This window comes from Chiloscyllium punctatum, chromosome 6, assembly GCF_047496795.1.
Source record: "Chiloscyllium punctatum isolate Juve2018m chromosome 6, sChiPun1.3, whole genome shotgun sequence".
Taxonomy (NCBI): Eukaryota; Metazoa; Chordata; class Chondrichthyes; order Orectolobiformes; family Hemiscylliidae; genus Chiloscyllium; species Chiloscyllium punctatum.
The window spans coordinates 69470511-69485089 of record NC_092744.1 but is presented as its reverse complement, the minus strand read 5'-3'; the positions used below and the strand labels follow the sequence as shown (position 1 = coordinate 69485089).

At 38.0% G+C, this 14579-nt stretch overlaps 1 protein-coding gene across 3 annotated transcripts in view; it reads left to right on the top strand.

The window, feature by feature from the left end:
- Positions 1–14579, top strand: part of ppp2r3a (protein phosphatase 2, regulatory subunit B'', alpha) — a 342270-nt gene that overhangs the window by 1083 nt on the left and 326608 nt on the right. For 2 of the 3 annotated variants that reach the window (XM_072572892.1, XM_072572891.1), the window contains exon 2: positions 8938–9095. The gene's annotated coding sequence lies outside the window, so the exon portion shown is untranslated. Of the gene's footprint in view, positions 1–60; positions 84–8937; positions 9096–14579 lie in introns of those variants that run through there. The other variant, XM_072572893.1, reaches the window with a different exon arrangement.

The following is a 14579-nucleotide window of genomic DNA, read 5'->3' as shown; positions in this document are numbered from 1 at the left end:
TTAGATGTATTTATAAAATAATTGAACACCTAGTGGCCAGACTGTGTAATTTAATCGAGGGAGTTCAGATGGCATCATAAAAAGTAAGTGTCGCCCGAGCAGTTTATAAATGTTATCTGAAACCCTTGCTTAAGTACCAGTATTGTAGCCTTTATCTGACTCCCTGAGGTCTGATACTTTAAAAGATATTGACTTTATCTTTTTTTAATTGGGGAAACTCTTCCTTTTCCCCCTCTCTTTCCACCCCCGGTTGGGTCGCTCAATTTTAGGTGAAATCGATGTGACGAAACGATCACACACTTTGACTCCTTTCAATTCCCCTCCGTTTTTCTCGATGACACTGCCCCTTTAACAACTACGTCGGACATTTAGCTTTCATTATTTGCCGGCACTTCCATTTCTCTTCCTCGTTCCTGCCCATTCACATTGTCTTTAAATCTGTTTTACTGAGGAAACGGTTTGCTGTCTACGTTTTTCGGCACGTCTTACAACAATGGAAAAACTATCCGTGAGATTTCTGAGACTTGTTACATCAGTGTTTTTTCTTCCAATTATGGTCCTGACAGGCTTGTTAACCATCGTATCAAGAACCTACACTCTTTTTTATTCAAAAGCATTCAGTTGTTCAGGGTGCATCAGTTATCGGGGATGCTGTGGTTGGGCTGCAATCTGTTTGACCATATGCCTTTTATCTGCTGGTGCCATATCCCTGTGTGTGTGTGTGTGTGTATGTGGACCCTGGTGGTTGTAATGGTGTATGCAGCATGTAAGGAGGGAGTAGTCATTGCCAGTGGGAGGAGCTACAAGCCGAACTCCAGAAATCTTTGTACTGTCGTTCGGTTCTGTTGAATCTCTCATGAGGAAATGTCTGATTATGAATTAATCTCGTGTCATTTTTGTAAAAAAAAAGTAGTTTCATCGAAGGAGCGCCTGTTATGATTCTGTTATATTGCAATGCTGCCTCCAGTGCAGAGCTGATAGAGCTTCTGTGTGATTTCTCTTTACACCCCTGCGCCTGCTTATTCTTGTTTAATTCAAATACTTTTTTATTGTGAGATTAATTTGAAGGGAAAGGACTTAAAGACGTTAGAAAACTAAATGCCCTTTAGGCAGCAGAATCAATGCTCGGCAAGACTGTGCCTGCACCAGGGAAATTTTAACTTTGGCGCCTTGGGATACAATGTCACAAAAATACTCGGTGAGGTCCCGCTAATTGAATTCTGTCAAACAAGTGCTCGACAGTGTAACCTTTCAGGCCGGATTTTCCATTGGTATTTGTGATAGGGGTTGCGAGAGAACACTGGAACGGGCTCAGTGAATGTTACAAAGGCATCGGGAAAAGACCTCCGGCAGGAAAACAGAAATAGCTGGAACACCGATTGTACAGCACAGAAACAAGCCATTCAGCCCAGAGGTCTGTGTCAGCGTTAAAGCCCTACAGTAGAAACACCTTGGGCTTAATACTTCATGTCACCCTAGTAAGGCACCATCTGCAGAGACAACACAGTTCATTAATGAGGACGTTGTCAGAAATCGAGCATTTCAGTATTCGAGTTTAAGCCAATTAAAAATCTTAGCCTCTAGGAGCCATTGAATGCAAACTCATGAGTGAGCAAGTAAAGGCAGTATGGCAATTACATTTTAACGCATCTTCTCGAAATCATTTACTACCTGGATGCGTCCTCATTTAGAAACTTAACTTGCAGCCAAAATGTTCCAAATGACAGAGGAATGATGGCTTGATGCCCAGCCTGAGATACTAGTTAAATCCAGTCTCTTCAATCTGGCCCTCATTCCCCTCCCTAATAACAAGTCTGTGGATGGATCTTCAGAGGTGGTTCACTACTACCGCCTCAAGATCATCTGGGATGGGCAATAACTCGAGGCATAGTCATAAAACACGAATAGGAAAAGAAATGCCAGCTCCCATCCACAAAACCCCTGGCCTGAGGTCAGAAGAGAAGATAATGAGTAGTGATCCACAAAACCATTGACAGTAAACTGTAAAAAAAAGAATATAGCTTCCTCTTTCCCTTCCCTGAGGAAATGGTGCAGTGTTAATGTTCTTGGACTAGTAAGTCAGAGGCCAAGTATATCTCTGGGTTCAAATCCCATCATAGTACTGAGTGGAATTCAAATTAAAAAGGAAACAAAATCTGGAATGGAAAGCATGTCTCAGTAATGGTGCTTATGAAACAATCGTCAATTGGCATAAAACCCCATCTGGCTCATGAGAAATCTGCCATCCTTTACCAGTCTACAGTGGATCTGAAGTTATAGTTACGTGGTTAACTGCAAAATGCCCCAAATGAGCCACACAGACAATGCAAGATCAGTTCAGGAAGGGGAACAAATACTGCCCCTGCTGGTGATGCTTACTTCTCAATGAACTCAAATGGTAGGAATTGACAGAGTGAACGTGAGGAAGCTATTTATGTGGAAACGATGAAGAATGAAAGATTGAATAAATATAAGCAGCGGAAATCTCAGTTTAAACCAAACTTCAGGAGTAACTAGATTCCACTTAAAGCTATCCCCATGTTGGAGCTTGACACTTGGCTTCTGAATGACCATTGACATTCACAGGAAATGAAATGCAATGTCTGATATTATGAATCTCACTATGTTAAGGGAAACAGATTCATTAAAAACAACATTATTACAAAAATGTTCTAGATTGCTGTCTTCAATTACCAACTATGCTCCATTATAGCAATTACTACAAGCCAAAATTACAAGTGGGAAAGCAGTACAAAGAGGAATAAGTTATGATTTTTTGCATTGATTTATGACAACTGCAGGACATTCAATCAGCTTTAAAAGCATAATAGAGTACTTATGGATTTAGTCAATTGTGTAATGTTTGTTGGAAAGGGAATTATATAAGGCTTGCCTGCTTTATAAAATAAGTTTTTTTTTCTCATTTGGGGAGGCTTGTTGCAAAATGTTGATGTAATTGAAGATCGGAAATATTCAAAATGTTAAGTGGATCTTGTTAGTAAAAATAAATAGGCATGTGAATTATTTTCACATGTAACTTAATTCATTTTATTAAATGGCAAAAATTGCAGTATCACAACTTCCCCACCAACAAAGGAATTACTTGTAGCAGGAACTTCCTGTCCTTGATTGCAATGTCAGTTAATCAGTAGTGATGAAGAGTGGTGATAGCCTGGTGGATAGGCATGATCATTTAGAACTGAGATGAGGGGAAGTTTGTTAGACAGAGGGTGGTGAATCTGTGGAACGCATTGCTGCAGAAGACAGCTGAGCCACTGAGTGCATTTAAGACCAAGATAGAGAGGTTCTTGATTAATAAGGACATTAAAGGTTATGGGAGAAGGTAGGAGAATGGGGTTGAGATCACATCGGCCCATAATCAAATGGCAGAGCAGTCTCAAAGTTCTGCAGAAGGGTCATTGGACTTGAAATGTTAACTTCATTCCCTCTCCACGGATGCTACCAGATCTACTGAGTTCTTCCAGCAATTTTGTTTTTTTTTGGGTTTTTTCAAATATAACCTTAATTGAAAACCTTTTCACATGAATACTAATTACCTGGGATCTTCATAATCTTCCCAGGTTCTTGTCAGGTGAAAAAGTTAGGAAAATCAAATTTTTGGCAATTCTATTTCTAAACCATTTGAATTTAAAGCTGTTGACGTAGGAAACAGTAAAGGGTTTTCTTTCAGAAGGTTTGGGCTTTATTCACCCTTTCCTGACTGTGGCTACAGTCCCACTGATCTGTCACCTACTGGCTGTATATATCCTCACACCCCAGGATGATCGCTTTTATCCACTAATCTGGACAGCGAGTGAAAGCAAGTAATTTCATCACAGAATGTATCTCAACTTCACCTGATCCATGTCTTCCAACAAAGTTACTTCAGTTGCCTGATTTGATTTCTTCCACAATCACCTTGAGGTGCTGAGGCAAGTTGAGCTGAGTGTGGCTAGATCTGCACAGATCAGCAATAAAATCTGAGACTACCCTCACCTGTCTGTCTCAGTCGCAGACGTAGAATTACGTTGATAACTTTGCATATTTGGAAAGATTGGCACTACCACTTAGTTAAGTACATGTGTGTTTAAGAAGCAAAAATTTCAATTTAGAAAGTCTCTGTGGTCTGTTTACCATATCTGTAGGAATGTTCAACGTGGAGTAATAATATAGGAAATAACTTGCATGCTCTGAAGAGTCATCTGGACTCAACGTTAGCTTGCTCTCTCCCTGAATGCTGTCTGACCCACTGTAATCTCCAGCATTTTTTTGCTTTGTGTATATATACATAGCTGTCTTTGAGTGCTGGATAAAATGATGGATTATTTCCATGTCTCAATTAATTCTTTTATATTATAATAGAAATTTTAAAACTGAGATCAATTTACACTGTTCTCCTAAATAATCAAACTCCAACAGGGATTTGTGCAGCAACTTGTCAGTAATCAGAGAATTGTGAACTTAACGAGGTGGATTTATTCAGGTAACACCAGATATTATGTTGGTTCAGTAATATAGTGAAGTCAACAGTTAAGGAAGTTGTCAGTCAATCAGTGAGGAAAAGAGACTATTGTCCAAGAGTTGTATAGTTCCCAGAGACTAGTCATATTTGTGTGGCCTTTCTATATTAACAACATTTGAAATTAAAGTTACTGATGTTTGCTTAGCTGTTTAAATGTGCTGAGTGATGAGAACCACAAAAGCTCAAGCTGTTAGAATGTATATACACGAAGGCAACTGAAGCAATAATTCATTGCAAAGAAATGCAGCAGTGACAGTTGGAATAACTGTGCTGTTGCTCTTATGTGACAGTAGCATCAACAATAGGTTAAGTCTTTTACCTGTATTGATAGATTGTATGTACCAGAGAATGGTCTCTTTTCTTTCTTTCATTAGTTGCAGATTTGCCTAATGCAATTTAAAGAAGAGAACTGAGTGTAAGAGTTAAGATTTTATGAGGGATAAATGGACACAACATTTTGAGCATTTCTCTCATTTTTCTTTGCTGTTTGAAGAACAATCCTAATTTTCCATGTATCTCCATATGAATAAAGTCTTCTCCCCTTCAGGTGATTTACTGAGAGTTCTCCTTCCCCCTTCAATTGTTGTCAGTAAGGAGTGGCACTCACCAGGAGTGTGGATTGAGAAATTGTACAATTAAAGATCATGATTTTCCAACCATAAGAATTAATGGCTGTAAAGTTAGGGACCACATGCTAGTCTTGACTAGTCTTTCTCTGAGACCTGCCTTTCCATTTCTCTGAAAATGTTATGCTTACTAAGAATGTATCTAAATTACAGACTTATTTCATAATTGAGATTCTTGATTGAGTTAATGGTAAAATGAAATTCTGCATTTGCAAAAACAAATTTGTGCCATGTTATACTTTTAAATTTGTGATTTTTTTTTTCTGTATTTTTGCAATCATCATTAAGGAGATCAAACATTTTGGTGCAGAAGCTTGTATTTTTTAATACATTTATGCTTGGGGTGTAGATGATGGCAATAATGTATTTATTGTCTCACCTTGGTTATCCTAAGAAAGTAATGGTAAGCCTGTTCCTTCACTTGCTATGTTCATTGTGTTGCTGCTGCTCTGCAATGTGAAGTATTTCGGTCCAGAGATGAACACATCATTTTAAGTAGAAAAAGAAAGGTAGCTCAATTTGAATCCTGCAAATAGTAAATTGTAAGAGTTGTGAAAGTAGAGCTGCTGGGAATATTCAGCAGGCCTGGCAATATTTGAATTAGACAAACAGTTAACTTTCTACATCATTGACCTTTTTTATCAGAAGTTATCTTGAAAGGAGTGGTGACAATTTGAATCATTTGAACCTAATCCACCTGACTGGAACGAAGCATGTTCCAATTGTCTGAAATCATGTCCTATTTTTAACTTCCTATCAAAGTTGATTTATGCCTGACATTTGTATACCATATCACCTAAACGAGCCTCATTCCTGCCAAATCTCAATTCTAGGTTACATTCATTGTAAAAATAACCCTGAGCTGTCAGTTGCTTCTCATTTCAATTCCCCGCTCTGATCTTTCTGTCCTTGGCCTGTTGCAGTTTTCCAATGAATCTCTCACGCAAACCTGAGGAGTAGCATATCATTTTTCAACATGACACTCTTCAGATCTCTGGGCTAAATAATTTTAGATCTGCTCTTAATTTATTTCATTTTGGGTGGGCTGGCTTTTTCTCGTTTCTTTCTTTGTTCCTTCACGTTACGTTCAGACAGCTTCCATTCAGCCCTTGTGAGGACACAACCTATTGCTTCTTGTGTTTGTCCATTAACTGCCATACACTTTGTCATTTCATGTCTCTGCCTTCAGACCTAGCACATACCTTCCCTTTTTGTTGTCGACTCTACCCCTGTCCCTTTTTCACTTGCTCAAAACTTACTCCATTTCTATCTTTCCTCAGCTGGTCATCATCATTTGAGTTGTTAACTCTATTTCTGTCAGTAAATGCTGCCTGTCCTGCTAAGTATTTCCAGAATTTTGGTTTCACTTCAGATTTCCAGCAACTGCAGAATTTAGTAAGTTCAAGGTTGATTTGTTTATTTTTTATGCCTTCCTAACAAAGTTTCCAAGCTCTCTCAAGGACTGGTAAATGAATATAGGCTGTGCTTGTTTGAGGACCTAATTATAGGTTAACTTAGCAGACAGATTTGTTACAGAAATTCAGTACATGTTACAGACAGTTACACACCCTGACACGTGCATGCTGCAACTAGACTGACAATAGCTGCTAGTCACATGTTACATATCCTGTTTATTAGCATATTCCTTCTTAAATGGATTTCACCATTTAGTGTGCCACTGAATGTTACCATCCCATGGTAGCATAGTGTTCCATTAAGTACATACCAGGTTACTACTTCATACTTCAAATACTCAACAGAGCATAAAATATCACAACACTCTATCTATGGATTCCAAGTGGTGATGAAGTAGTAACTGCCTTACAGTCTTCAGGGGGAATCTTCAATTGTATCATATTAGTGAAATTTTCAGACTTTGAGAACCCACTTGTTGCTAGAATAACCTTTAGTTCTTGCTGCCTTAATCTGAATCCCATATAATATTGACTAATGTAATGGAACAACGACTGTATTGCCTTTGTAATTTGCGACAATGTCATAACAGTTGAATGGAGATCACCTACATTTTCAAAACGAAATTAATATTTAGGTAATTATGGGCTGTTAAATATATTGGAAATTAAATAGTCCAATTACATGGTAGCACCTCTGCAGCTCAAATGTACTCTTCCTGTTTTTACAGTATAGTTAGTGTGAACTATTAAATAAGTACACATGACTTTGTAGTGCAGTCCTTGACTATTTCCAAAATGTTGTGTTGATCAACATAAATATTTTACACATTATCCACAAAGATATTCAAATTTACTTCAAATTACTAAAGTGTATGGTCATTTGGTAGTGCACCACTTGAGTACGACTGAAAAAAGACACTATTTTGTAGAAGGTTTTTAACTTGTTCTCATCAGGACAATTCACAAGTAAACCAATTTTTAAGGAAACCAACATTCATACTATACAAATTGAGATTACTGATGGGCTGACCAGATTATGATTGGTTGAGTCAAAGCAGGAAAAGTGCCCAAGTTCTGGCAGCATCTGAGGAGCAGGAGAATCTAGTTTGAAAGGCTCATGCCCAAAACATCAATTCTCCTGCTCCTCGGCTGCTGCCTGACCTGCTATGTTTTTCCAGCACCACACTTTTCAACTCTGGAAAAGTGCACTAGTTAACAATAACTAACAGATAAAATAATCATATATACTATAAATATCGGTTTTCCTTTTAAATTGATATTCTTTGCAAATTGTCCTGATGAGTGCATGTAATAGACTCGAAACTTTGACAAAATGTGAGATTACTGTACTGATATGCTTCAGTTGACCAAATCTATTTAAGCAGTAGCTACAAGAAAAATCTCTGTCACCTTATATAGGTGAAAGAGAATTCCTATGTTGCAAGTGAACTAAGACAAAATACCTTATTCAGTAAAATTTATTATGGTACTCGCAAGCACCACCACCAAGCATTTTCCATTGAAAGTTACCATGATACGAATGCACCTGCCCAGTTATTTCAAATGGCAGAACTATGGCAACAACATAATTTCTACTATTCTATCCTCTAATGGTGCACCCTGACAATGCCAGTGCATCCCTAGTGTTCAGACTGTTCGTTATATAAAGAATGGAGGACAGGGGAAACTGCCTGCAGGCCACTGAATGCATACAGGAATTGAAAATTTGTTAATGTGTGTACACTTATGAAGGATAATAGTGAACTCACTCACTGTGTGGCATTGAACGGGATAAATTAGAGAAGTAAATGGCTGTTTGAGACAGAGGCTATGTTACCTGACCTGATACTTATGCAGCAAAAGGCCAAGACAACCATAGATTTAGTATCTGAGAACAGTCTTAGCAACATTGCTATCAGCCTGTATGATAAATGAATAAAAGGGAACAGTCGCCTTCTCGGGGAGGTCCATGCATGATAATGCTGCCTCTCATACAGGAGTCCTAGATCTCTGCAAACATTATTTCGGTTTAAGACTATTCTCAAGAGATCAGAAAGAAAATTTGAGAGTAAAAACTGCTGACTAATACTCAATGCCTATTGAAAAATAGTACTTTTCTTCATTTGTTATAGAGGATATGTGCTACAATATGTTTCAATGTCGTATTGTCAGGCAGGACAAGATTTTCTGACACAGTTGGCCTTTAATATAGTCTATGGCTTTTATTTAAATAACAGTACAGCAGTTTCCTGCAATTTCCTTTTTTGCCTTTTCATTATTCCACACAAAAACCCCAATTAAATAACAGATCCTGTTGTTAAAGTCTTTTTGAATGTTGTCTTTGATATAATTGGCTTTTTTTCTCTCTCCTAAGAGGTTGTTGAAGGGACACTGCCCTATTACTGTGGAAAGAGCACTGCAAAACAGTTGGATGTTTGGCTTCAAAATGGAATCACGTGCCTGACGTATTTACTTTGCTCACTTCATTACAAGCTGCATCATTGGATTGAAGTATCTGCCAAAGAAAGAAAGGTTAGTGAAACACATGATGATGTCAATATAATGCCGTGGACTTTTGCTTGTGCTGCATCCCTTTTTCAGGCAACAAAGTATCCAAGGAAACATTGTGGACCCATTGGAGTCTGGAAGCACACTGAATTACATTAGGATGCCCTATGGTCACCCAAAATGCCCACCTAAACTTATCTTGACCTCATAACCTGTTCATATCGGGAGCATGAGTAGTTTTGTGATCCTCTCTTCAACATTATGTATATGCTACAGTTAATTTACTCAGACCCATGGTAGGCACTCCTATGGTCTTAAATGGTTTGGAGATGGCTGCCGTGAAACAACTTTAGGGATTTTTCTTTGTTTACCTAAAATGTGGGCCATGAAAAGCATGAGTGCTTCTGGCTTCATATGGTTTTTCCTTCACTCCAGACTTGTCATTCTTCACTCATTCCCTCTGTTTAAACAAAAGGACATAAGTCATATTTGTACATCTGAACCAAGGCCATCATGGTACTGGGCTTGAAGATGCAATCAATTATCAGTAAAGCAAATGGCTTTATCATTCAGAATAGACATTGTATTCTGTAGGTTGGATTTGAGTTTATTGTAGGCCCAATTCAAAATCAAACTACAATATGGCATTAAATATTTCCATATGGAAAGCATGTTACTTGTCCAGCTGAAATAACATTTAATTTTATTCTTCTCTTAAAATCATAATATTTGTATTGTCTCCATTACATGAAGATAAATGAAAATGTTGGAGAAGAACCAGTAGAGTAATTGGTGATCTTTACCAGAATTCATCAGGTGGTTTGACCTAGTTTCTGTCAGTACTTCATCTGTTCTGTAACGACTGAATAATATTTAACAGAAATGGTTTAGAATGATTTCTGTTTGGGCCAAATACTCTAAATAATGTATAAATCAAGAAGAAAAATATCATTGCTGACATTCCACAGTCTTGGGTCCACTTAATGGGATTTTGCCGATCTTAGCTTAGTTTGGTCTCAGTTTAATATTGGCATCTCCCTAAACGTACTTGGCTCAATCAAAACATCTTTGATACCTCTTCAAAGTATAGGTTCTTTGGGTACAATCAGAAAATATGTTGCTCAAAGATAATGTCTGAAATATAACATTTTTACATTTGTATTTATTAAAATAGCACAATTGTTTTGAGTACTAATAAAATCTTCAGGACTTCTAATGCAGAACAATGTCAACCTAATCATTCTGCATTCAATTTATCTTCGATGTGATGTCATATTATTTATATTTCCAAATGATCCAATGGAAATAACCTCTAATACATTTGTTTTCTGGTTGTTGTCACAATGTGAATAGAACTACATTATGAGTCACAGTGAATGTTACAATATAATGTTGAGCGTTTTGGGTTTGTACAATATTTGAGTTGGTCTTGAAAGGCCTAAATGCATCGAGCTCACGGTCAAATATAAATTGTTAAACTTGTAAGAACAGATGTTAATCTAAGATCATGAAAGTGCTTTCCCTTGACAATAATCATAGTTGAGGCTTTTCTCTGTGGTTGTTAGGCAATGTAGCACAAACTAAAGGTGTTCAGCCTTCAGCATACTGTGCTCATTCTTCAGGATGAGTGTTGCAGATGTAGAGAACAATTGTGTGGATAAACATGGTATTATCATGAAATCTTCAAGTTACACTTTACAACCACTAAATACAACACTTTAAACTTGTATCAACTTTACACTGACAGTATACTTTATCACTTTATAAGTTTGACTATGCTCACCATTACTGTTTAGAATATTTATTTTGCTTTTAATAAAGGATCACAGTGTCCAGTGTGCTAATCTTATCCATCTTAAAAAAATGACCAGCCAGATTCTTATATCTCCGAAACTGAAACAAAACAGAAAGAAAAATATTTGCATTTATCTAGCACCCCTCTTGCCTTCAGTATGTCCTGAAGCACTTTCCAATCAATAAAGTGGTTTTAAAGTGGAGTGGGTGTTGTATATGTGGGAAACGGGATGACCAATTTATACACAGCAAGCTCCCACAAACAATAATGAGATAAAGAGCCTAATGCTCTCTGCTGGAAGTTGACTGTGGGGTAGATGTTAACTAATGTATGGTGAAAAACATTCATGTTCTTTGTCAAAATAGCCCAGTAGGATCTTTTACATTCACCACAGAACTCAGTTTTTGGCAGGTGCTGTTCCATGGATGAGACAATATGTTGTAAAACAGAACAGTTCTGATGAGGTTAATGTTCACATTACATTGACTCCACCATACTTTTTCTATGTTACATACCGTCTGTGATTGGAGACTAGGAGTTCTTCCCCCAACTTTCAAAGTGAGCAGCTGTACCAGCTCTTTTAAGATGCGAGCAATTATACCTGACCAAGTGTAGCTGCATTGATTGCTAAACAAGAAATCCCTTGTCATCTAAGAACAATGTTGCTCCTATAGACACTCACTGGGGTTATATCCTCTACCACTAATCATTAGGTAAGCCAAGAAAAAAGAAAGGTGTGTGGCAGCAAGCTTCCTCAAATAATCTTTACTCCATACCCCATACTGCTAGAGGTGGCAAACACCACTAGGTGCGAGCAGTGATCAACTGGGAAAATCCGTTCAGTGCAACATTCATGCTAATTTTGACTGGCTAGGTTTTGTGATCCTATCTCAATTAATGGGACTTGTGTCCACAACTTTCGGAGGTGAGGGTGCTGCCAATGAGTCCTGGCTGACACCTAATACAACACAATGTGGAGTGCTGTGTTACCTATAGAGTGTGTATGGTCCTTGCCACCCTCCTCCCCAGCCATTACATTGATTGGTATTTCAGAAATAAAGAAGGGTGACATTTGAGCAGATGTTGGATGGTACCTACGGTTGTCTGGCCACACCCAGCTTGCTTGCAGGTTCAGGCGTACGTAATTGGCACTGACTGAAAAAATAATAACACACAGACACGACACAACAAAACAGCCATGAATGGTTCCTTGTACTACTTAAAAGTCAGATTTGAATGTCAGCTGAGATTTGCTGAACTGGAAATCTGTACCATTTGTGTCAAAGATCTGTAGACAACTTTTAACATGGAAGCTTTACCGACAGCTGCCCCCAATTTATAGCTTTGCGGCTCCTTGCTAACTAGTTCTGAAGACGCCAGCAGTATCAGCCAACTCTCTCTCCACTGATGTGTTTACAGTGGTTCAGTCCTATATTCTTTACTCTTAATCACCATCAGCATGACTGTGCTCCTGGTATCCGTTGTACTGCTGAATTTTATGAAGTACAGTGGACTATATTGTATCTAGTTAAAAATCACACAACACCAGGCTAGAGTCCAACAGGTTTATTTGAAAGTACATGCTTTTGGAATGCTGCTCCTTCAGGTAGCTAGACTGGATTATATAACCTGGTGTTGTGTAATTTTTAACTTGCAAGAGTGTGGTGCTGGAAAAACACAGCAGGTCAGGCAGCATCCAAGGAGCAGGAGAATCAAAGTTCTCTTCCTGTCTCTACAAAGACCTCTTTATCCACTTTCTGCCAAATCAAGTATATCTTTAGACAGCTTGCACAATCCTGAGAGACAACACTTTAGACCTTGTCTACTCCAATTGGGTGCTATTGACTTTGGCAATAGACATCATGGACAGAAATTAAATCTTCAAGCTCTGCTTCAAACCTTACTTAATTTGATCCCCCACCATGCTAAACACAGATCACAGGATTCTCTCATCTACTACAGTACAAAATAGCATGAGAATTCATGAGTGATTATCAGAAGTTGATTTCAGTTCTTTGCAACAGCAATGTGTGCATTGTGTATCTCCAATGGCATTTGCAGAGATTGGTGAGAGTGATGCGGATTGCTGTGAGATGCTGAATTGCTTCTGAACGTTGTAGTTTTAAATGGATCTTCTCCCACAGCAAAATGGGTGAAGCTAGTTGTTAACAGTGCTTGCACTGCAGTAGGTTCTAAGCAATGTTTTGCTGATAAGTATGTCTGTCTGTGACTCTGACTGAGCAATAGATAATTTAATGTGGGTGGAACTGACTGAATGGTACCAGCTCCACATTTGAGAAAGGCCTCTTCCTTCCTTACTCTGCATACTTTCATACTAAATGATTTCTTAATGAAAGGAAAACAAAGATTTGTAACTTGTATGATCCTCAAACAGTTCAAGTTTGCATTGTTTTAGGTTTGGAAGTCATTTAATTGGCATACACAACACCTCAGATACTGTAAGCTTATGAAAAATCAAGTGACAAAATTGTGTCCATCCTTTGGCTGATCCTGTGTGTCTCTAAATGAAAATGCAACTAGTTTCTTTTGACCGACTGCAGTCTGAAGACCATTTAAGATTTCAACCTAATGTCGTTGTTTCAGATTAAAGTTTCAGTTTGTTAGTTTTCTTGTTGAAGTTTGGTCATACATGCTACGCATCTAATGAGTTGTAAAGTTGTTGGAATGTTTTGTATCAACAGCAGTAAATGAGTGACCGGTTATCAGAAAACACTAATACACATCACTTGCACGAGCAACTTAGCCCAGAAAAGCATTATTTTATATTGCCTTAAGTTTTCTTCAGATTTGCCATCTTTACTCATATATAATAGAAGTTCTTTGTGTTTCACAGACAGCTGACTGAGGAGTCAATTCTGTCTTCTGCTGGGTTTGCTGCACAAGTCACTTCTGTGTAGAATGCCTAATGTTTCCAATAAGATTAAGTCTTCAATCCATTAATTCCTGAGGTGTTAGCGCTGATGCAGCATTGTCATCCTAATAGGGCCTGCATGGCATACAGCAGAGGTTTTCTTAAATGCGCAAGTCAGGATGCTTGCAGTTTTACAGGCTTTCCAAGCCATTTATAAAATAATGGAATTATCACAGCATGGAATATGGCCATTTGGTCTATGTTGGCCCTCTGCAAGAGGAACTCACATTACCCTATTCCTTTGCCTGTGTGTAACCTCAAATGTTTTCTCTTCAGATGGTTTTCAAAAAGAATTAGATCACTAAGATTGAATTAGCCTCCAGCACACGCTGAGGCGGTGTACTTCAGATCCAAAATGCTTACATAGTAAAAGGATTTCCTCATGCCACTTTTGGTTCTTTAGCCATTTACCTTTAAAGTGGTGCACCACCTCAACTGGGCACATGTTCTGTTTGGAAATGCACTGAGTGTTGGAACTTTGATCAATCTACATTATGTGTAAACCCAAAATATCAAAGACAAATGCTCATTAAGTTCTTCTCCGGAAAATGGATTACATTGTTCTGTTTTACACTGATATTTGCACAGCAACAGATATTCCACTGTAAAAATTACCACAGATCACACAGTAAGTTCCTAATACACTGTTGAATTCAACAGGTAATAATATTACAAGATATTTTACTCCTGACTCCTATTGAGTTATTGCTTCAGTACAAAATGTAGGAGAAAGTTAAAGACACTAAATAATCATAGGTCAAGATTTTGAATTGCTAATCCA